Source organism: Monodon monoceros, unplaced genomic scaffold, assembly GCF_005190385.1.
Source record: "Monodon monoceros isolate NGI ecotype Baffin Bay Population unplaced genomic scaffold, NGI_Narwhal_1 Super_Scaffold_1, whole genome shotgun sequence".
Lineage (NCBI taxonomy): Eukaryota > Metazoa > Chordata > Mammalia > Artiodactyla > Monodontidae > Monodon > Monodon monoceros.
In genome coordinates, this window is record NW_021703765.1 from 15,352,926 (window position 1) to 15,374,974 (window position 22,049).

The 22,049-nt window shown below is 47.0% G+C and overlaps 1 long non-coding RNA gene across 1 annotated transcript; it reads right to left on the reverse strand.

The window, feature by feature from the left end:
- Window positions 1-564: 564 nt before the first annotated feature.
- On the reverse strand, window positions 565-17,894 carry LOC114891963. Its single transcript, XR_003792662.1, has 7 exons — window positions 17,576-17,894; window positions 16,488-17,258; window positions 16,070-16,149; window positions 11,289-11,402; window positions 6,787-7,661; window positions 1,669-1,810; window positions 565-1,368 (listed from the first exon to the last, which is right to left on the reverse strand). It is a non-coding gene; the product is annotated as an uncharacterized LOC114891963 (long non-coding RNA).
- Between the last annotated feature and the right edge of the window lie 4,155 nt (window positions 17,895-22,049).

The following is a 22,049-nucleotide window of genomic DNA, read 5'->3' on the forward strand; positions in this document are numbered from 1 at the left end:
CTTACAAGTCTCTCCCATCTCTCTACCTCTTTGCTGGAAACTGAGGGGATAGAAGCCACTTACTAGGGTCTCTTCCTTCTCTGTTAGAGGTTGTGTTGAGGGACTGTGTTCATTTGCTAGGGCTCCTGTAACAGAGCACCACAAACTGGCTGGTTCAAAACAACAGAAATGTATCATCTCATTGTCCTGGAGGCTGGAAGTCCTAAATTAAGGTGTCACCAGGGCCATGCTCTCTCTGAGGGTTCTAGGGGAGAATCCTTCCTTGCCTCTTCCAGCTTCTGTGTCTGCTGGCAATCCTTGGTATTCTTTGGCTTGCCAATGGACATCTTCTCCCTGTGTCTTCACATCATCTTCCCTCTGTACACGTCTGTCTCTGTGCCCAGATTTCCCCTTTTAATAAGGACACCAGTCATACTGGATTAGGGCCACCCACTCCCCAGCCCCCAGGATCCCATTTTAACTTGACTACCTTATTTCCAAATAAGGTCACTTTCTAAGATACCAGGGGTTTAGGACTTCATATCTTTTTCAGGGGACACAATTCACCTCATAACATAGACCATCTCAGGAATTCCCCGGCAGTTCAGTAGTTAGGACTCGACGCTTTCACTGCCGTGGCCTGAGTTCAATCCCTGGTCAGGGAACTAAGCTGTGCAGCGCGGCCAAAAAACAAAACAAAACAAAAGCAAAAACAAACAAAAAAACAAAAATAGACCACCTTGTAAAATGAACAAGGTTTGAAACACCTATAATGACAAGCCCATGAATTGTGCACACTAGTGGGTCATACCATCCAGGATAAAGTTACGAGTCTACAAAGGTATCAGAATAACACAAAAACAATTATAATGTACAAAACGACATACTGTGATTTTACCAAGAAAAGTGAGCATTAAAACCTGAAGTACATTAAATTCACTACATTTGATGTTCTCCTATGATCACATGATATAGAAAATACATGCAGTACGAGACCCCCAAAATACAGGTTTTTTTGCTAAAAAGTTACATTGGAGGGCAATTATTGTGCTACTAAACAGATTAACACAGAGCTCTTTTATATAGCAAACACTCGGAACTGTTTTATATATTAAAGAACTTGTATACCTTAAACATTCACAAAAATCGGACTCACACCCCTTTTTGGGAACACAAGCATTCGTTACATAAACAAGAGCACACTTGCCTTTGCTCATCAGCACCCACAAAGGGCCATCCACTCTTTCGGGTTTTACAGGAAGCTCACGGCCCTGCAGGCACTGATCCCAGCAGGCACCGCTTCAGTTCCTGACATGGTTTCTCAATGAACAGCGTCAGGGCCAGCCCAGTGATGAAGGTCAGCAAACAGTGTCCAGAGAAAAGACAGAGCTAGAGAGAAAGAGGGGCAGAGTGAACACAGCCTTACTACAAGATTCCTATTGCATTTGGAATAAGTGTACCATCCTGGCTATATGAAACAGATCTGTAAGACAAACAGCCCTAAACATTAAAAATAAAGAGAAGAAAAGAAAGATATTATCGTGTGCTGAAGCCCTCCCTTCAATAAAACAAAGAACAACAGGCTTTTGACAAACAGAAAATAAGGTTCTAATGAAGCCAATAGTTTGCATTGTTCCGGGGAGAGCAAATTGTGTTGCTACAAGGAGCTGAGAGCTGGGGCTGCCTCACCATGTTGATGTCGGTGTAGTGAATAAGCGTCTCCTGAATCCCATTGTAGAGGATGATGAAGATGGGTGCGCCAAGTAGCAAGCGTAGCTCATGCTGGCCAGGAAGCTCCAGCTATCCCAGGAAAGCAGCCGGTGCACCAAACCTGGAAGGAATAGGCACCCATTCATGGAGCTTCGAGCCCCTCCCTGGGCCTGGGAAGATGCTGTGTCATCACTGCTCCCTCTGGGTTCTGCCCCTAAAGCTGTGAACTTTCTACTAAGAAGGTCTTTTTCATTATAATTTTTAAGAGCACGTACTGAAACAAACAAAAACAAAAAAAGCCCAACTTCCCATTGCAGCAATATGAAAGTAATAATAAGGGATGCTAACATTGAGTTTACGGCCAGTTTAATCCTTAGTGGGTTTCAACCTCTGAGCACAAAACATTCCACGTATAAAACAAGATGCAAAGTCCCTTTGCTAACCTGGGTTCTGATTCAAGGCACACAACACGAGCTGCTGGGCCTTGGGACGAGGCTGTTAACATTGTCTGGCCTCAGACCCTTTGCCTTCTGTAACTTGGTATATCTTGTACACCTGGGTGTCCCATATGAGACCTACAAGCCACTCATGGCTATTTAATTTAAATGAATGAAAACTTAAAACAATGAGAAATCCCTCTCTGAATAAGACCTATGGCTTTCTTCAGTGGGCTGGATAGTGGTCTCCCCAAAAGCTTTGTCCACCTGGAACCTCAGAACTGGAAATAAGGGTCTTTGCAGATGTAATTAAGGTAAGTAATGGGTGGTGAGATCATCCTAGATTAGGGTGGGCCCTAAATCCAAAGTGTCCTTGTGACAGACAGAAAAGGAGACACAGACACAGAGGAGAGACACAGGGAGATGGCCATGTGAAGATGGAGACAGAGATTGGAGTGATGCGCCCACAAGCCAAGGCATGCTGAGGACATAGGAGAGGGTGGAAGAGATTCCCCCTCAGAGCTTCCAGAAGGACCTTGCCAACACCTTGGTTTTGAATTTCTAGCCTCCAGAACTGTGAGAGAATCAACTTCTGTTGTTTCAAGCCACAAAAAAAAAAAAAAGAAAGAAAAGAAAAGATCCAGAGTAATCTTTTAAAATCACAAACCAGATCACGTCACATGGCATTTAGAATAAAATCCAGCTTCTTCCCCATGGCCTTGAAGGCCCTGCATGACCTGACCACTACCTTCTTCTCTGTCCTCATTCCCATCTCTCTCCTGCCTTGATCTTTGATCCCTATCTCACTGGTCTTCTTGCTGTCCGTCTCACCCACTAAACATATTCCAGACTGAAGATCGCTGCCTTAGCATTCCCTCTGCCTGGAGTGCTTTTGTACCACATATCTGCAAATGCACCCCTAATCCAGCTACCCTCCCACCCCTGATTTTTTTTTTTTTCTTTTTCTTTTTGGCCTCACTGCGCGGCTTGCAGGATCTTAGTTCCCTGACCAGGGATCGAACCCACATCCTCAGCAGTGTAAGCACGGAGTCCTAACCACCGGACCACCAGGGAATTCCTCTGATTTATTTTTATTCACCATGTTTATCTGCATCTGAAATTATATTACAAATACATGTACTTAATATGGCTCTGGATTCATTTCCTAATGGCTACTGTAACAAGTTACAAAACCATGGTGGCTTAAAACAACAGAAATTTATTCTCTCAACATTCTGGGGACCAGAGGTCCAAAATCAGTATCAGTGGCCAAGATCAAGGTGTTGGCAGGGTCACATTCTCCTTAGAAGCTCTAGGGGAGAATCTATTTCCTGTCTCTTCCAGCTTCTGGTGGCTCTGGCACTCCTTGGTTTGTGGTTGCATCACTCCATTCAACGTCAGCATTTTCATCGCTCTCTCTACCGCATCTTCATATCACCGTCCCCTCCACGCGTGTGTCACATCTCCCTCTGTCCCTCTCCTATAGGGATACATGTGATTGTGTTTAGGGCGCACCCAAATAACCCAAAGTAATCTTCCCTTCTCAAGATCCTTAACTTATTCACATTTGCCAGTTCCCAGGGATTAGGACCTGGTAACCTGGAGGCCATTATGCAGGCTACTAGAGTCTCCTGGTCTCTCACTTCCCCTTCCCCATTGCAATCTCCTACAAGAGGGGGATTTCTCTTGCCTACTGTGATATCCCCAGCATCTAGAGCAGTGCCCGGCATAGAGCAAGCATTTAATAAGTATCTTATATAATCAAGTAAATAAATAGAGATGGACTCATAGACAAAATGTGCATTTGCACCCAACTGAATCCCAAATGATAAGATGAACCAAGATATTTACTGTGGAACAAACAAAATAGCTGTAGAATTAAGTCAGTAAAAAACCCATGTCATACAGGTAAGCCAAACACAAAAGAATGTGCTCCAGCACAAACAATACCATGTCGTGAACTACGATTGGCTCCAGCCAATTAATCACGTTAAATTAACATTAATTCAGATTTTATTGGTTTTATGGTTACTTTATAAATTTGTTTTGGCTTTATAAATATATGTGCTATAAACATAAAAAATTGCATCTAGGTTTATGTTTGCTAGTGTTTAGGTAAAATTAGGATTAAAATAATTTAAGCCAATACTAAGGATCCAAAAGAATTCTTATTCCTTTAGAATGGGTCCGCCTATTATTTAAGTTTGAGGACCATTGGTGTAGGTGACAGGGCATCACTGAGAAGTTTGTTTTTAATATTTATTTATTTACTTATTTGGCTGCGCACGGTCTTAGTTGTGGCATGTGGGATCTTTTTTAGCTGCGGCATGCAGGATCTTTAGTTGTGGCATGCGGGATCTAGTTCCCTGTCCAGGGATCAAAACCAGGCCCCCTGCATTGGGAGCACAGAGTCTTAACCACTGGACCACTAGGGAAGTCCCAGCACTGAGAAGTTTTAATCGAAGGAGTGACATGGTCAGAAGGTGACTCTTGCAACTCAACAAGACCAACATGGTCTGCCTTGGCCACGACTGAAGATAATGGAAAAGATGATCTGAACCATCAAAATCCCTTCTTGTCCTGACAGTCTCAACTGAATACATCTTCTTCCTCAAACGTGACCACATGACCCAGCAATTCCACTACTGGGTATATATCCAAAAAAAACCCAGAACACTAATTTGGAAAGATACATGCACCCCAGTATTCATAGCAGCATTATTTACAATTGCCAAGATATGGAAGCAACCTAAGTGCCCATCAACAGATGAATGGATAAAGAAGATGCGGTGTATACACAAAATGGAATACTACTCAGCCATAAAAAAGAATCAAATCTTGCCATTTGTGATAACATGGATGGACTTGGAGGGTATTATGCTGAGTGAAATAATTCAGACAGAGAAAGACAAATACCGTATGATATGATCTATATGTGGAATCTAAAAAACACAATAAACTAGTGAATATAACAAAAAAGAAGCAGACTCAGATATACAGAACAAACTAGTGGTTACCTGTGGGGAGAAGGAAGGGGGGGAGAGGCAAGATAGGGGTAGAGGATCAAGAGGTACAAACTATTACCTATCAAATAAGGTACAAGGATATATTGTACAACACAGGGAATGTAGCCAATATTTTATAATAACTATAAATGGAGCATAATCTTTAAAAAGTGTGAATCGCTGTATTGTACACCTGTACCTTATATAACGTTGTACATCAGCTATACTTCAATAAAATGAATAAATAAAATTATGAAGAAGAAAAACATGTTCTTTTATAAGTATACTCTTCTAAAGGTCATCAGGTGGACACATTTTTTAAAAATGTATCTAACCCATCACCTCCTACATTGACCTACTTAATCAGTCTTGGTATCTTACAGATAGTGTTGGAGATACAAACCTAGAACATCAGTCACACCTATAATTGTGGTTGGCTAATAACAATACACCTTTGAATGATAAATTGCTCAGGAATGAGCCAGAGGGCTTACTCATCATTTGGATTAAAAGAGGTATGTATTATACACACTCAGGCTAATGACTGATAGTATTTACTAGCTCCACTGTACTGGTCATACTGCAAATTCGTTTCATGTTCTAACTTAACCTAAGTCACTCCTCTCTAATCCTGATGGACATTAACCAGTTTGACCCAGCCGGACTGTCACATTAGACAGGAATACTGTGCTGTTTGTCACCACATCAGAGGTGGCCTGTACCAGGCCAGGGGGAGCAGTTGTTTATGTTCTGAGGCTCTGTCAACAGCTCAGGGTCACTGTCACCAAGTGGAGGTCATGTGATCCAAACAGCCGCCCATAAATGCAAATACATCAGTCAAGGAGAACGCAACCCAATTCCTCCTTAACATCATTTCTCCATAGAAAGGAAAGCTTTTTAAATTGAACTTAGAGCTTCCCTGGTGGCGCAGTGGTTGGAAATCCACCTGCCAAGGCAGGGGACACGGGTTCGAGCCCTGGCCCGGGAAGATCCCACATGCCGCGGAGCAACAAAGCCCGTGCGCCACAACTACTGAGGCTGCGCTCTAGAGCCCATGAGTCACAACTACCGAAGCCCGCGGACCTAGAGCCCGTGCTCCGCAACAAGAGAAGCCACCACAATGAGAAGCCCGTGCACCGCAAGCAAGAGTAGCTCCTGCTCACTGCAACTAGAGAAAGCCTGTGCGCAGCAACGAAGACCTAACGCAGCCAAAAAAAAAAAAAATATATATATATATATATATATTTTAAATTGAAGTTAAAGAACAAATCCCTCATCATTGTATACTCATAAAACTCAAGAACAATTTGAACAATCAAACATCTTGGGGGTGGGCGTGGCTAGTGTAGAGAAATGAAGAGCAGGGGCTGTGGGCGGTGCCCTCAGGCCTGGGCTCACTTTCTAGCTGAGTGACCTTCACACGCTGCTTCATCTCCAGGCAGCATTTTCCTCACTGAGAAACAGAGCTAATTATAGCTCTACCTGTAGCGGTGTGGCCAGTATTGCCCGAGACCACAGGGGTGAAGTTCCCCACGGGGCCTGGCATAAGCTTGTGCTCAGTAAGCAGGACTTTGTTATGTTCGCTTCATCAGGTTTCTCCAGCCACCTTTGCTGAGGTTAACGGGTTGGGTTCACAGGCCAAAGTTTAAACTCACCCTGATTATCTCCCAGGGGTATAAAGTTGTGTTGCCTCCACCTGGCTCTGATTCCGTCATTTCAGGGCTTCTGGGCAGTGCAGGGCCAGAACCTTTGCTGGGTGAATCCCGCCAGCCTTTCTCTGTCATTTGCTGACACCTCAAGCACCTCATGCCAAATAGAGAGGAATGGGGGAAAAGGTCGGGTGACTTCAATAGACATTTCTAATCTGGAGATGATCCCTTTCTTTCCATTGAAGCTCTTTTTCTGCCCGACTCTGAAAGCCAGGCTCAACAGAAACAGTGTCCCCAGTCATCAAAGGGCTGAAAGGGATGTTGCCAACTCTTCAGTCTCTACGCTCAGATGAGGAGACCAAGGCCCAGGCTGGGTGCGGTCAGTACTCTTGTCCCAGCACTGGTAATTTTTTTTTCTCACGACATTACCCCCTACCTGTTCTTTTCCAATTTCTAAACTAGCTTCGTTGGAGAGGCTGCAAATTTTTCTTTCAGAACCTGCATTTGTATAGAAACCAGTGTAGACATCTAAACCAGAATACGTGAGTGGGTTTCCCCAAGTATTTAGACAGATGGGTGTTTTTGAGTCACTATCAGTCATTCAGTAGCAAATAAAGCCTCTCTGGGTACATATGTTTCCACACCGTCGCCTTTAACAGGCCAGTGTGTGAGCCCGGAGCAAGCCCCGTGCTGCGTCACTGCATCCTACTTTGTAGCCTTCCTGACGTGCAAACAATACCCAACCCACAGGGGCCGGTGGAGGGCCTGGTGACGGCAGCGGCAACTGAAGAGGCGGCGGACGCGTCACCCACCGTGTATGCCAGGGCAGCCACTGGGGACAGGGTCGACAGAGAGCAAATCCACCGTAGCAGAGCCTGCACCTACAGGGAAAGGAAAGCCACCGTTCACAGCCCGTTTGGGCCATTGTGTATTTAATTCATTTTACGCTCACTTTTTGTGTGTTATTAGTGACTTTAGGGGTCTATTTGTAAACCTCAATCAATGACCAAATCTGACCGAATAGAAAGTTCAGATTAGCGGTTACCGGGATGAGGGTCGGGATGGGGTAGGGGACAGTGGGGGGGTGTGGCCACGAAGAGGCAGCACAAGGGTGAACTTTTTGGTGGCAGAGGAGTTCTGTACCTTGATTGTGGTGGTGATGGTTACACAAATCTACAGACGTGCTAAAATTGCACAGAACTATACACACACACAAACGAGTGCACATGAAACTGGTGGATCTAAGGTCTATGGATTGTGTCAATGTCAATGTCAATGTCTTGGTTGTGATCATGTGCCATAGCTACCTTAACATATTCCTGGTGGGGAAACGTAGGTCAAGGGTACACAAGATCTCCTCTACTATTTTTGCGACTCATGGTGACTCTTAAGTCATTTTTAGATGAAAGTTAAAAGAAAAAAGTGATGCTCTAACCCACTCCCACCACTCCTAACCTCCCATTCTGTTCCTTAGCCACATACGGCTCCGTGATTGCTTCTGCCCCCTACCATAAATGTGAGGGGGCCCCAGCACACAGTCTGTACCCGGGCTGCACCTGTCCCTAGGGACATAAAATGGCGGAAGGAATGGGAGAATGGAGATGTTTCCAGCTCACAGAATAGCCCCGTGAGTTAAATCCTATTACTGGGCTCAGTTCAAGATCTTAGATGTCACCTTACTTGACCTTTTTAGGCCCAGACCTATCTTCCAAGGGTCTCTCTTGCTTCTCTGTTCCAGTTCTCAAGGTGCTATGATGACATCTACATCAACCTGAACTAGCATCTTATCACTCTACCATCTTGTCTCTAAAGAGAAGCTCTCCCCTCTTTGGGTCTCAGGTTCCTGCCCTAGGCTCCGGCTACAGGGCACAAAGTTACTTCCTCAGGGGCTCTCCACAAGGCTCCTCTTAGCCTAGGGTCCCTTCACTCTTACTCAGAATGCACACTGCCTTATTCCTACCACGTGGAATATGCCTCAGCTGCCTCCAGCTGGGACTCTGTGTTCTTATTTTCTGGCTTCTACAGTTGGTACTTGGCCTACTCATCCGAACGAAGTCATTCCTCCAGCTCTGCTTGACTTGGGTTCTAGCTCCATGCTCCCTGGTCCTGACCTGGTCCTCTGAGTGGTTCCCAAATGCCCCATCATCATCTTAGGTTTTCCCCTCTGCTCACACCCAGTTTCTCCCTGGGCACCATGAACCTGGACTACGCTAAAGCACCTCTTGAATGGTCCTCTGTTGTAATCTACAACTGAATTGTGCATTTTCAGGGGAATATCATAACTCCAACCTATAGGAAAATACACATGTAGCACCTGTGTATCCATTCCTTCCAATAAAGCCCTAGCTCCTGTTCCTGCTATGAGCAACACAAGATTTTCCAAGGACCAGTGCCTCATCTCTAGAACGTTTAGGTGAGGTACCCACAAGACCTAAGCAAACCAAGGTAGGGCCTAGCAGTGGGGATTTGGGGTCAGCATTGCACCCTAATAATGCAGGGAATTCTTGGCCTTTCTTCCATTGAGAAGCAAATTATCTGTCATTCATTTATTGAGTGATTTCAGAACCAGGTGCTAGAAATTCAGAGGTAAATAAGACATGTTCTGCCCTCAAGGTCTTATGGATCAACAAAAGTCATATGAAAAGGTTTTGCACAGTCCAAGGCCAAGGTAGTATGTTAAATAGATTGCCCTGTGGGTGGATTTGACATCAAGAAGACAAGAAGCAATAAAACTGTGAAGAAATCCAAGTAAGAGATGAGATGAGCTTCAGCAAGGTCAGTTGGAAAGGCTACGAGAGGATGGCAGGAGAAACAACCGGTGGGGCTTGGTGGGTGATCGCATGGGAAGGAGTGGGCAACAAGGAGGAGGCATCCCACCCGTCAGAGCCTTGGTACAGAGCCAGAGAAACCACTGATATGGGGAAACACACCCAGTAGGATGGCAATGGCAAACCCCTCTTCTGGAACTTCATGGTTAGGTGGGTTGGATTTTTTTTTTTTTTTTTTTTTTGCGGTACGCGGGCCTTTCACTGCCGCGGCCTCTCCCGTTGCGGACCACAGGCTCCGGACGCACAGGCTCAGTGGCCATGGCTCACGGACCCAGCCGCTCGGCGGCATGTGGGATCCTCCCGGACCGGGGCACGAACCCATGTCCCCTGCATCGGCAGGCGGACTCTCAACCACTGCGCCACCAGGGAAGCCCAATTTTAAATAGTTGTTTCTGGTGGCTGGTATGCTGGGATAGCTCTAAAAATGTGGTTCCCAGAGGTGAACCTCTTCTGAAAGGAGTGAACCTCTTCATGGAAGCACTTACAAAATTCGGTTGCTTGGGCCACACCCCCGGAGATTCTGACTCCATTGGTCCAGGATGGTGCTTGCTGGAAGCATCAGTGGGATTTCAAATCTCCCCAAGTGACTCTCATTTGCGTCTGGAGTTGAGAACAGCTGGGCTACACAGGGGCCAGCCTCCTTCTCGGTCACCTGGCTATGCCCACAGAGGCTGATGTCATGACGAGAAGGGCATGATGCTTCCCTGGTCAAAAGGCCTGGGGTGTAGTCAGTCACTCATTCATTCATCTATTCCACTCACAATGCATTTTGAGCACTTTTGTGCCAGACACGGTTCTGGGCTATTTTACATCAGGAGGTCAGTGAAGGTTGCTCTGAGAAGGTGATGTATGCACAGACACCTCTAGGAAGTGAAGGAGCTAGCCCTGCCAAGATCTAGATTCTAAAGGAAAAGTATTCTCCTGTGAGGGAATGGCAAGTGCAAAGGCCCTGAGGAGGGAGCATGTTGGGTGTGTGGAAGGAAGGAGGCCAGCGTGGCTGGTCCTGAGTCAGCAAGCAGGGAAGTGATAGATGAGGTCAGACAGGGATTCTGCCTTGAGACCAATGGAGGAATTTGAGCAGATGACTGACAGGATCCGGTTTTCATTTTCATCTCTCTGACTGCGGCCTTGAGAATAGATTAGCAGGAAATCTTACCAGTTTTTCCTGTAGAAGACTCAGGGTGGTTATAAGGAAGAAGTGTTATACATACCCCCATTGGAAAGGCAAAATAGCATAGTGGGTAAGGTCCCAGGTTCAGCTCACAACCGTATCACTTACTAGGCGTGTGACCTTGAAGAGGTAACCCCAGCTTCCTTAAATTTCAGTCTATCTATTCCATAATAGAGATTCCAAGCGGCAGTTCGCCGCTGGAGGAGAAACGCAGTACGGCCACTTGGGGGCGCTCCTTTCCTCCGAGAAGTATTTCAATGGGCAACAGTGAGTTCCCTGTGTTTTCAGAGCAGACCCCCAGCACAAGTTGAAAGGTTCAGAAGTTTGGAAACAAACACGCAATCAACTTTCCCGTCAAGGCCGAACAGTTCCCACCCAGGAGTTTTTCCAGGAGCCGATGTGCACAGTGCAAAGAGCCTGGCATCCATACAGCAGCCCTGCCTGGGAGGTCCTGGACAGTCCGAGGGCAGGCGAGGGATAGAGCAGGGCGGGCTGGGAACCGCGGTTACCTTGCTTCTGACGGAGCTGCCACCGGAAGGTTATAAGCCAGTGTGAGCAGAGCAGAGGCGGTGAAAGATGCCAAGAACAGCGTGGCCCCGAGGAGGACAAGGGCGTGTTGATTTCTGCAAAGAAGAAAGGACGTTCACTTTCCTTCACCGCAAAATGTGTGGACACGAAAGACTTGCAACCTTGGCAATCAGAGGCGCTTCCTGCCAGCCTGCCTTTGAGAGAGGGTGCCATGGGCGCAGCTGTGGCCGAGTGGGGCCGGAGCTGGGTTGGAGTTAGAGAGCCTCAGTTAGCCTTTAGTCTTGACCATTTACTAGCTGCCGGGCCCCGGGCAGGGCCTTGAACTTGAATTTCTTCATCTTCACCCTGAAACTTACTGTGCAGCTCAAAAGGAGACCGTGCTTGGGAATCTCCCTTGCCACCCATGAAGCACTGTATGGACAGACGTGGTGGTTGATTCAGGAGACAGGCACAGGTGGGACACAGGGACCCTCCACCCACCCGAACGGAGAATCTGACAGATATCAGGGTGCAGATACTTCATGTGGAGGTAGGAATAAGGGATGGGGTTGGAATAGGGAAGCAGGAAGGCCAATGCAAAGATGCAGTATCATGGTGGCCAATGCCAGAATGTTCTGTGGAGCCAACTCAAAACTGTCCTGGGGGATGAAAGAAAGAAGCATTTTCCTACTGTCTTCTATACCCCCTTGGGTCAAAGGTGGCCCCACAAAAATTAACTCCTCCACAGTCTGGGACTCTGCACGTGTAAGGCTGAGAGGGTTCCTGAAGGAGTCCCAGCTGTAGTATGTGGGCAGTTCTGGGGCAGGAAATGAGATTTCGGGACACAGGCTCAGAGCAAGGCACTGTTTGGTTGTATCTACTTGGAATTGTGAGGGTCGGGACCAGGAGACTCTGCAGTGGTATGGAAGAATTGTCAAACATGAGTGCCAAACCAACCAGCACAATCCTGCCTTTAGCAGTCCTATTCCAGTGCTCGAAGTTGCCATGGTTCTTCACGAGGAAGGGACGAGATACCATTTGCTTAACACCACAGTGATACAGGGAGAAAATCATTTTTATCTAGAGTGGCAATTCTAGTTTAGTGTTAATGCTTGGAATGGAAGAGTAATCCTAGCTCAGTGGTGCAGTGATTGACTAGTAATGTCTGCCATGAGTGTGGGCAGGGAAGGTATGGTAACAATGCTGTATGTTTACCCTGCCTTTTGCCAGACCCTCCAGTTCAGTCCTCCTTGAATTACTAGAATTCTATAAGAGTGTGTTATCTGAAGGAACAAAAGCCCTTCCTTTTATTACCTCTTTCCATTTAGAGGCTAAATGTAGTAGCGTAGTCACAAGTTTGGGTAATGCTGGTTTTTAGCTGAGGAATTGAAATCTACCTTCCATGACAGCCTCTCGGAAAGATGCTGACATTGGGGCCAGGATGCCTCAGTCATAAGGACACTCAAGTAGGCTCCCACCAGGTCTAGAGTGGGGAGGTACTAAGAACTCACTGTCCTCTGTGGGTAGTAAACCATTCAGTCAGGCCATCCAGTAAAAACCCACATCCACCCAAGGAAATATTTGTTTAACTCCCTGAAGGACTGGAGCCCAAACCATGGTACCTCTTCTCAGGAGTCAGACAAGTCTCCACTAGCTACCACCGCTACAAAGACTCTAATAAAAGATTCCTAATACAGACTATAATGGGCTGGATTTTGTCCCCCACCCCCCACACCCACCCAACCACATTCTAAACCCCGGGACCTCAGAGTGTGATTCTATTTGGAGATGGGGTCTTTAAGAGATAATTAAGGTGAAATGAGGTCATTGGGGTGGACCCTAATCCAATATGACTGGTGTCCTTATAAGAAGAGGAGATACGGACACAGATACCCCAGAGGGAAGACCGTGTGATGACCCAGGGAGAAGACAGCCATCTACAAGCCAAGGAGAGAGGCCTCAGAAGAAACCAACCCTTTCTCCACTAAACACCTGACCAGCAGTCAGGGCATCCTGCTGCCAGTGCACCTCGGAGGGAGCCAGTAGAGGCTTGCCCTTTCTCCTTGGCTGGGGCTTCAAGGCTGGCTGAGCCACGCACCTGCCCACCCATACCTGCAGGCACCCGCCATGTCTCCAGAGCCCTTCCAGCAGCCATAGCCCATCACAGAGGGTACTGTGCTAGCTCCCATATGTATGATCTCACTTTCTCCTCTGGCCCTGATGTGAAGTGTATCGTCTCCATCTCATAGACATGAACAATGAAGATGAGAGTCCAGCGACTTACACTGGGTCCCCCAGCTGGTAATTTATCAGTCATGATTTGAACTACATCTTCTGACTCAAGCTCACTATACCAGCAAACTACCTCTGTGCCTAGTGGAAGCATGGAACAGTGTTTTTTAAGTGGTCAGCCAAAAACTCTTCTACATTTGAAGTTAGGAAGCTTCACGTGCTTCAGATATGCATGTAAATAGACAGATCTGCCTTTTTAAAAATTATTCAATTCTTAGGATACATTAAAATTTGGAAGGACTTCCCTGGCAGCCCAGTGGTTAAGACTCCACACTCCCAGTGCAGGGGGCATGGGTTTGATCCCTGGTTGGGGAACTAAGATCCTGCATGCCATGCAGCGCCACCAAAAAAACCCCAAAAAAACAAACAAAAAGGGCTTCCCTGGTGGCGCAGTGGTTGAGAGTCCGCCTGCCGATGCAGGTGACACGGGTTCGTGCCCCGGTCCGGGAAGATCCCACATGCCGCGGAGCAGCTAGGCCCGTGAGCCATGGCCGTTGAGCCTGCGCGTCCGGAGCCTGTGCTCCACAACGGGAGAGGCCACAACAGTGAGAGGCCCGCGTACCACAAAAAACAAACAAACAAACAAACAAAAAAAAAAAAACTGGATGCATTTTCCTTGCCCAGGATACTTGAGTCCTTGCATGTGGCTGGAGTGGGCAACATCATGGGTCAGCCTGTGATTTAAATGTCTCCTCGCAAAGGGCATTAACAGGTAATCGTGAAACAGAGCTGGTCAACACATATTTGGAATTCAGCTCCACTGCTAGTAATCAAAGACTTACAAATTAGATGTGAAAAATGAATTTTTCTTACATATCTTAAAATAACAAGGTTTGCATATTGGGTTTTTTAAAATTATTAATAGTCCATATTGGCAATGGTGTAATTAGATGGCCAGAGGACTGAATATTGATACAGCCTTTAAGGAAAGCAATTTGTCATCATACTTCAAAAGCCCAAAAGACTCATGCCCTTTGACCCAGTAATTCTTCTTAAGGATATGCATTCTAGAAATATCAGAGTTGGAGACAAATGGTTACCACAAAAATGTTTATGAGACTGTTATTTATAAAATTGGAAATAATCTAAGTATTTAACACTAGGGGAAGATATAGGTAAACTATAGTTCGTTCATGAAATGGAATGTTATACAGACATTAAAAGTATGTTAACTTAAAAAATAAAATAATATGGGAAAATGCTTATATCATAAAACTATTAGAAGAAAGATCTGAAGTATATATGCAGAATCCTTTCATGTATAAAAAACTGTGCAAAATAAAAGATCAGAAGAATAAACATAAAAATATGGATAGCAAAATCACCTCTCCTTAAGTGAGGAAACAGGTCTAAGGTGATTGTTTTTTCCCTTTTTTATCCTAATATTTTCCAATGTTTCTTAAATTGAACATGTATTTTAACAAAAATAATAATAAATCTTTTAAAATATGGCATGCACAATCCACAAACTATAATTCTTCCGTGAATTACTGAGGCCTTAAGAGTTTTTCTAAAACTAACAAAAATTAAGGTGATAAACATCCAACGTGGGGAAGCAGGTACACTGATGCATTGCTTGGGACACTATAAATTACTCCACCTTTCTGAAGAGTAATCTCACAATATGTAACAAGCACCGCAAAATTGTTCCTACCCTTTGACCTAGTAATTCCACTTGGAAATAACCTCCCAAGGAAATAAGTACAGAAGAGGAAAAAGTAGCATGTTCAAAGACATTCGTTGAGGTGTCATTTATAATCATAAAAAATTGGAAACAGGGACTTCCCTGGTGGCGCAGTGGTTAAAAATCCGCCTGTCAATGCAGGGGACGCGGGTCCGAGCCCTGGTCCGGGAAGATCCCACATGCCGCAGAGCAACTAAGCCCGTGTGCCACAACTACTGAGCCTGCGCTCTACAGCCCACGAGCCACAACTACTGAGCCCACGTGCCACAACTACTGAAGCCCGCGCACCTAGAGACCATGCTCCACAACAAGAGAAGCCACCGCAATGAGAAGCCCGCACACCACAACGAAGAGTAGCCCCCGCTCACCACAACTAGACAAAGCCTGCGTGCAGCAACGAAGACCCAATGCAGCCATAAATAAATATATATATATAATAATTTTTTTAAAAATTGGAAACAATCTAGGTGCCCACCATAAAAAATGGTATATAAATCCTGAAACTGACAAGTAAGCAGGTCATGTCCAGATGCAGAAATGTTTCTAAGAACAGTGAAATGGAAAAAACTGAGACTGGATATGACAAACACACTGATTATAACTCTGCAAAAATACAGACTGATTGTGTAGGACAAAGATTAGAGGAGAACTTGGAAGAAGTAAACAGTGGCGGGTTTGGTGTCCTCGCTCTTCTGGAAAGTTCGTTTCCTAAATCGTAAAAGCTGCTTTGCCCAGAACTGGAGACTCTCTTAACAGTTTTATGAAAGAGGCCACACGGGGAGAAACACTTGCTCCAATTAGACTCACTTTCCGTGGATGAAGAGGATCACCGGGGTCATGAGATGGAACTGAAAGTCATTGGCAAGATACCACGTCCAGCCGTTGCACTGGAAAGAAACCAGCAAAGGTCACTTCTCTCCTTCATGTACCATCTCTGCTCCGCATCGGTTCACCTTCCTGGACCAGGAGGAGGAACTCAGCAGGCAGGTGGGCGAAATTTCCATGGGAATAGAAAGGACTTTGAGTTACAGACATTTCACATACCTCATCTCAGCGAATCGTTATAACAATCCCGGGGGAGTAGATATTATTACCATTTTACAAACTGGAAATTCATACAACTTTTCTCTCTTGTTGAAAACAACAATAATAGCTAATCTCCCAGGACAGTGGTGGGAACTAAATTCCATCACGTTTCACGGATGTAAGGATTAATTATCCTTACCGTGCGCTGGAGTCAGAGGGTCGATGTTGTTCTCTCTTCCTTGCCTTCCTGCCCTCCCGCAACTCCAGGTGGAGAGAATGTGTTCATTTAGAACGGAGGCGTGGCTGCAGGCGAGCTTTTGTGGGAAACCCCAGAGGTCCCACGCATGATTGACAGGAGATCCGCGGCCAAAGACACCAGGCGGTTACCTGTATTCCTAACTCAATGTGAGGCAATTCCTGCGGGCAGTTCTCTCCAGGGCTTCAGAGATAAAAGGCGCCTTGGCCTCCCCTCCCACACCCTCGGCCCCAGGGAGACCAGACTTATCCAAGACAAGTGACAGCTTTCCTTGTCCCACGTATGGCCCAAGCCAGTCTGACTCTGGGAAAACAGCCCAGCCTCTCCTCCTGGACCCTGTCACAGACGTGGTCCACCAGAAGGCAGTTAGACAGTGATGTACACCCCGTCGAAGCTGCTGGGCACTTGTGAACTAGAGGCAGCCGTCTGGTTGACCAGCGGTTATGCAGCCGCGCTGTAGCGATGCTCCTTTCAGCTGTGCTTTCAAGGCAAAAGCAGTGACATGGTTTAATTATAGCTATTTCACTTCCAGTTGCTCCAGGCTCATTAGGAGGCAACTAGGGCTTTAAGGAAGCCATGACCAACACATACAGACGTTGTTGCTCTGTCAGATCCTGCTGGGCATGGGATAGAATTCATTCCGGGGAGGGGGTGGTGCCACGTTCCGTCTCATTACTGGTTCTCTGGGCGGAGGTGAAGAAAGTGTCCTTCCCCCTGGGGCGACACGGACCGTGACGGAGCAGCGGGCGGCTGCATCCGGGGCAGGCACCGAGATGGCTGTCCCCCCAGACCCACTCCCCTGCCCCCGCTCCGCTTTCACAGCAAGTGCCCCGTCAGGGATGGTGCCGTAACTCCCACCCCATCACCAGAGGCTAGTCTTCCCACCCACAGCATCACTATTACTCCAGAGAATATGCCAGAAGAAAGCGGATCAGACTCAGGTTGGCTCTGGGAAAGTTCACCAAACCATGTGAAGGGAGACACCGGATTGCACCTCTCTGCCCTTTCACGGCCAATGACTTAAAACTCACCGCATCCTGGACCGACAGGAAGTTATCTAGCAACAGCAAATTCGGCCACCACGCTTGCTGGCGGTTCTCCAGGTGGAACTCGGGCACTTCCCAGACGGGTCTCCAGGGCACAAGGGAGAACAATCTAACCGAAAAGCACGCTGAATACAGGTGAAGAGGCTGCAACCTGGCAGGAAAAAGCTGGGCGAGAGGGTGACTCTCCACAGAGGTTCCATTCGGTCCCCCGGGTGGGCACATAGCGATGACAGATAAGATGTTCGAAAACAGATTGTACTGCGTGGGCGACCACCTCCCCACACACCCCCCAAACCTGCATACATTTGTGGGTTCAAAAGCTTTTCTTGAGCACCTGTCATGTGCTGGCGCAGGTGCTACTTATGCAAAACTACTGTTATTCACGGAGCAAGTCGTACATGTCAGCCACTGTGCTAGGAGCTTCCGAGCTATGACCTCGATTCTACTAATGAGGAAATTATAGCTCAGAGAAGTTTGAGTCACTTGCCCCAGATGGTCCAACCACATAGCAGTACTGAGATCTGACATTGTTGTGTGCTCCTTCCACGAGGTCTCCCTAGATGAAAATCACTTTCCAGTCTCCCTCTTCTCCCTCCCTTCCTCACTTTATTTCTTCCTTCCTTCCCTCATACACTACCTGCTTCCAAGCAGGATTTGCAGCAGCTACAATGATGATGAATAAGGCACTAGATGTCTAGACCGGAGCTGTTCAATAGAATGTAGTTGGAGACAGGTCGGCCACTTGGTTAACATCTTCTAGTGGCCACATTTTAAAGTCAAAAGTACAATTCATTTTAATAATATACTTTTTTAGCCAATATATTCAAAATATTATCATTTCACCAGATAACCGACATAAAAAAATATTGAGCTATTTTACATTATTTTTCTTTTACTGAGTCTTTGTTTAGCCGCACCATGCGGCTTGCGGGATCTCAGTTCCCGGGCCAGGGATTGAACCCAGACCACGGCAGTGAGAGTGCAGAGTCCTAACCACTAGACCACCAGGGAACTCCCTTACCGAGTCTTTAAAAGCCGGTGTGTATTATACATTTGTAGTACATCTCACTGGTCCACCCGTGTCTGGTGGCCCCTATTGGACACCGTGGGAGGCACGTGCAATTCTGGCGTGGATTCTGGGTGGGCCTCCATCAGAGCCCTCTTTTTTTAAAGAACATATGTAAGACTGCAGGTCTGTGCAACAAGGATAGAGCACGTGGCCCAGCAGCACCTCTGAACATCTCGGAAGGGGCATCAGGGCCTGGGGTGGGCTATGACAGACAGGGAGGGCAGGGCTGCTGGAGGAGCAACCCCCCCCCCCCCCCCGCAGAGATAGGGGTCAGCACCCTGCCTCTGGTCTGCACCCAGGCCCGGACCTGTGGGACTCTTCTCCTCCCCACAGTGATGACATCCTTCACAGAGAGCGCCAGGTGGGCGGGGGAGTGGTGGGTATTGGGGAACAGAGCTGAAATTGCTGATCCGATTCAGAGAGAACGGACGCCAGTTATGCCAAGATGCAACTTCCCAGATCAGCTCAGGCGACAGCCTCAGAGTCCTCACTGGGTCCTGGGTCCTGCCAGATGAGGCATCTGACCACGCTGCTTTGCAGCTGCTCCCACAGGCCTCGGGCTCTCACCTCCCGGCCTCCCTTCCCACCATCTGTCCCCTCCATCTCCCCAGGGAGAGGAAGTCAGCCCCCTGCTCCCCTCTGAACCAGAGTTCAGGTCAGATGTCCTCAGGAGAGGGCAGGATAGAGGCCAGTGTCCAGCCCCAGGCAGCCTCCGAGCTGGGGCCAGTAGGGGTGGGTGGAGGCTGCTGGGTGGACCGTGCCTGGGGAGGTACAGGGGAAGGAACGTGAAACATGATTTCTAGTTTTGTCTAAATTTTTCACACTGAGAAAATCATATAATTTCTCCCTTTGCTCTTCTGTGGAAAAGGGGGCCGATGGTTCCTTAAATTCTTCTAAGAAGGAGCATGGTTCCTGCCTCCTAAGATTTTCTGAGAATCAAAGGAGATCAATAAGAAAACTGAAACGTGGGAAGCATCATATAAATGTACACGCACTTCATTTTTGTCTGACCTTGAAGTTTTAAAGTCAAAGTGGGTTTTCAAAGATTTAAAAGTGTGACACCAGCCTGTGTCATGGGGGTGTGAGAAGCAGGCCTTCTCGTACCTGGCGGGTGGGAAAGTCCATTGGAAGATATCCATCAGAACGTTAGATGCACCAAATCATGGATTCCACTTGCAGGAATTTACCCTGCAGACGTGCCCAGACAACTGTGCAAAAATGTATAGACTTTGCATCATCGTCTAAGATTGCAAAAAACTTGGAAATTACCTTCATGCCCATTCATGGGGACCGGTTAAATATGTGATGGATGGGCCACCCACATGGCGCCATCCCAGGCAACCTTAAAATCAGTGAGGTGAGCCCTTTCATGCAAATAGAGAAATATGCCAGCACTAAATCATTAAATAAAAAAGGCTATGTGCAAAATAATGCTGCATTAAGTGTAATCCTATTCATGGGGACAGGGTACGGGGTGGGGAAAGTACAAGTAAACAATATGCGGAAAATCCCTGCAAGAATGAATTCATAAGAAACTGTTAACACAGGTGTCCTGTGGGAGGTAAGACTGGAAGGGGTGTCTTTATTTTTAGGACATGACCTCTGTTTTAGTTAGACATTATTATCAACAATTTTTTTAATCTACTAAACTAATTTTTAACATGTGGCTCCTAGTTGGAATAATCACACAGCTGTAAGGGTCTGGAGCCTCTACTCTCCTCGTTCCCGTGAGATAACATCTGTAAGGGCTTACGCCTAGAAACTGGGTTTTTGCCTTTTCTATAACTTGCAGTAGCCCGCACTTGGGCCCCCCTCTTCTGCCCTCTCCCCAGTCTATTCTCTGCCCTGCGGCCAGAGTGATGCTTGCAAAATGTAAATCTGACCATGCCACTCCCCTACAGGAGTCCTCCGAAGGCTTCTGCTCTCAGAATAAATGGAAAGTCCTAAAGACAGCCCACTGGCCCTACAGACCTGGGCCATCTGCTCCCCTCCCCTCCCCTCCCCTCCCCTCCCCTCCCCCTCTCTGCCCTCATTCCTTCTGTTCTCGAAGACACTTGCTCCACTCTGGCACCTCTGGGCTCTTTGAGGTTCTGCAAACACATCAACCACGGCTCCCTCCTCAGGACATTTGCTCTTGGTTCCCTTCCATGGATCCTTCTTTGCTCACGGAATTTTTTTTGCTTAGAACATTCCTTTAATTCCTTCAGGGTCCTCGATAAATGTCACCTTCCCTGACTACCATTCCGGTGGAAGACCCTCTGTCTTTCTTCCTTCTCCAAATTATCACTTTGTGGCTCTTATCATCACCGACCTATTATAAATGGCTTTGCATATTGCAACTTAGTGTTGCATATTTGTTTATTTATCTATTGTCTATCTCTAGTCACTAGTCTGTAACCCCCATGCCAGAGGCACTTGCGTGGCTTCTCAACTGCTGAATCCTCAGAGCCTAGAACGGTGCCTGGTACGTAGTGGACCCTCAATAAATACAGAAAGAGCGAGTGAGCAAGTGATCTTACTTCCACTCTTCTTGGAGTTAAAAAGGCAAGTAATAAATCATAATTGAGTAAGAACAGTGAGTCTTGCCATCATGAATGAGAACATCAGAATAGCTAGGAGCATGGCTGCTTGTTCACTGGGTTTACCTTAAAGAGGGTGTTTTAAGGTTGGTGATGCTTCCCTTATTTTTCTTTTGTGTGTGTGTTCATTTTGTTTTGTTTTTGGTGTGTTTGTCTTTTTAGCCACACCACTCGGCTCGTGGGATCTTAGCTTCCCAACCGGGGATTGAACCCGGGCCCTCGGCAGTGACAAAGTTTTGTCCCGGGTTGGACTCTGGCACTCTTCCAGCGCTCCCCATCCCAAGAATTCAATACCATCCTCCCTGTCGCTTGAGCTGGAAAATCTGAGTGTCCTTGATCGGCCCCCTCTCCATTCCCACTGCCCATCGCCAGTGCACGTCCTGCAACAAGTTACTCACTGGGATCCTCGCCGCCATCTTTGCTCCATGAGGGCTCACCACCTCACCCCCCCGCCCCCCGCCCAGTGCTCCCTCTGCCCCCCACGACTGCTTTATCTGCCTAGTAAAACACGTCTTGCTCTTCAATCCGCAGCTCCAGGAGTTTTCTTCTGAAGCAAGAGTCCCAGGCAGAACCCACCAGGCCATTGGATCCCACATCCCAACCCCTAACAACCCATCTTGGCATTTATCACTAAGAACCCTTGGCCTGCATGCCAGTCCCTCTCCTCCAGAAGATCACAGGGCAGGACAGGCTACTCAACCCAGTGCCACGTGCCCAAAAGATATTGAAAGAGTAAGCATTCCGTCAAGCATTCAGAACGAGGACTAGATTTAATAGAGCTTGGGGCACGTGGGATCTTCTGCCGCGGCAC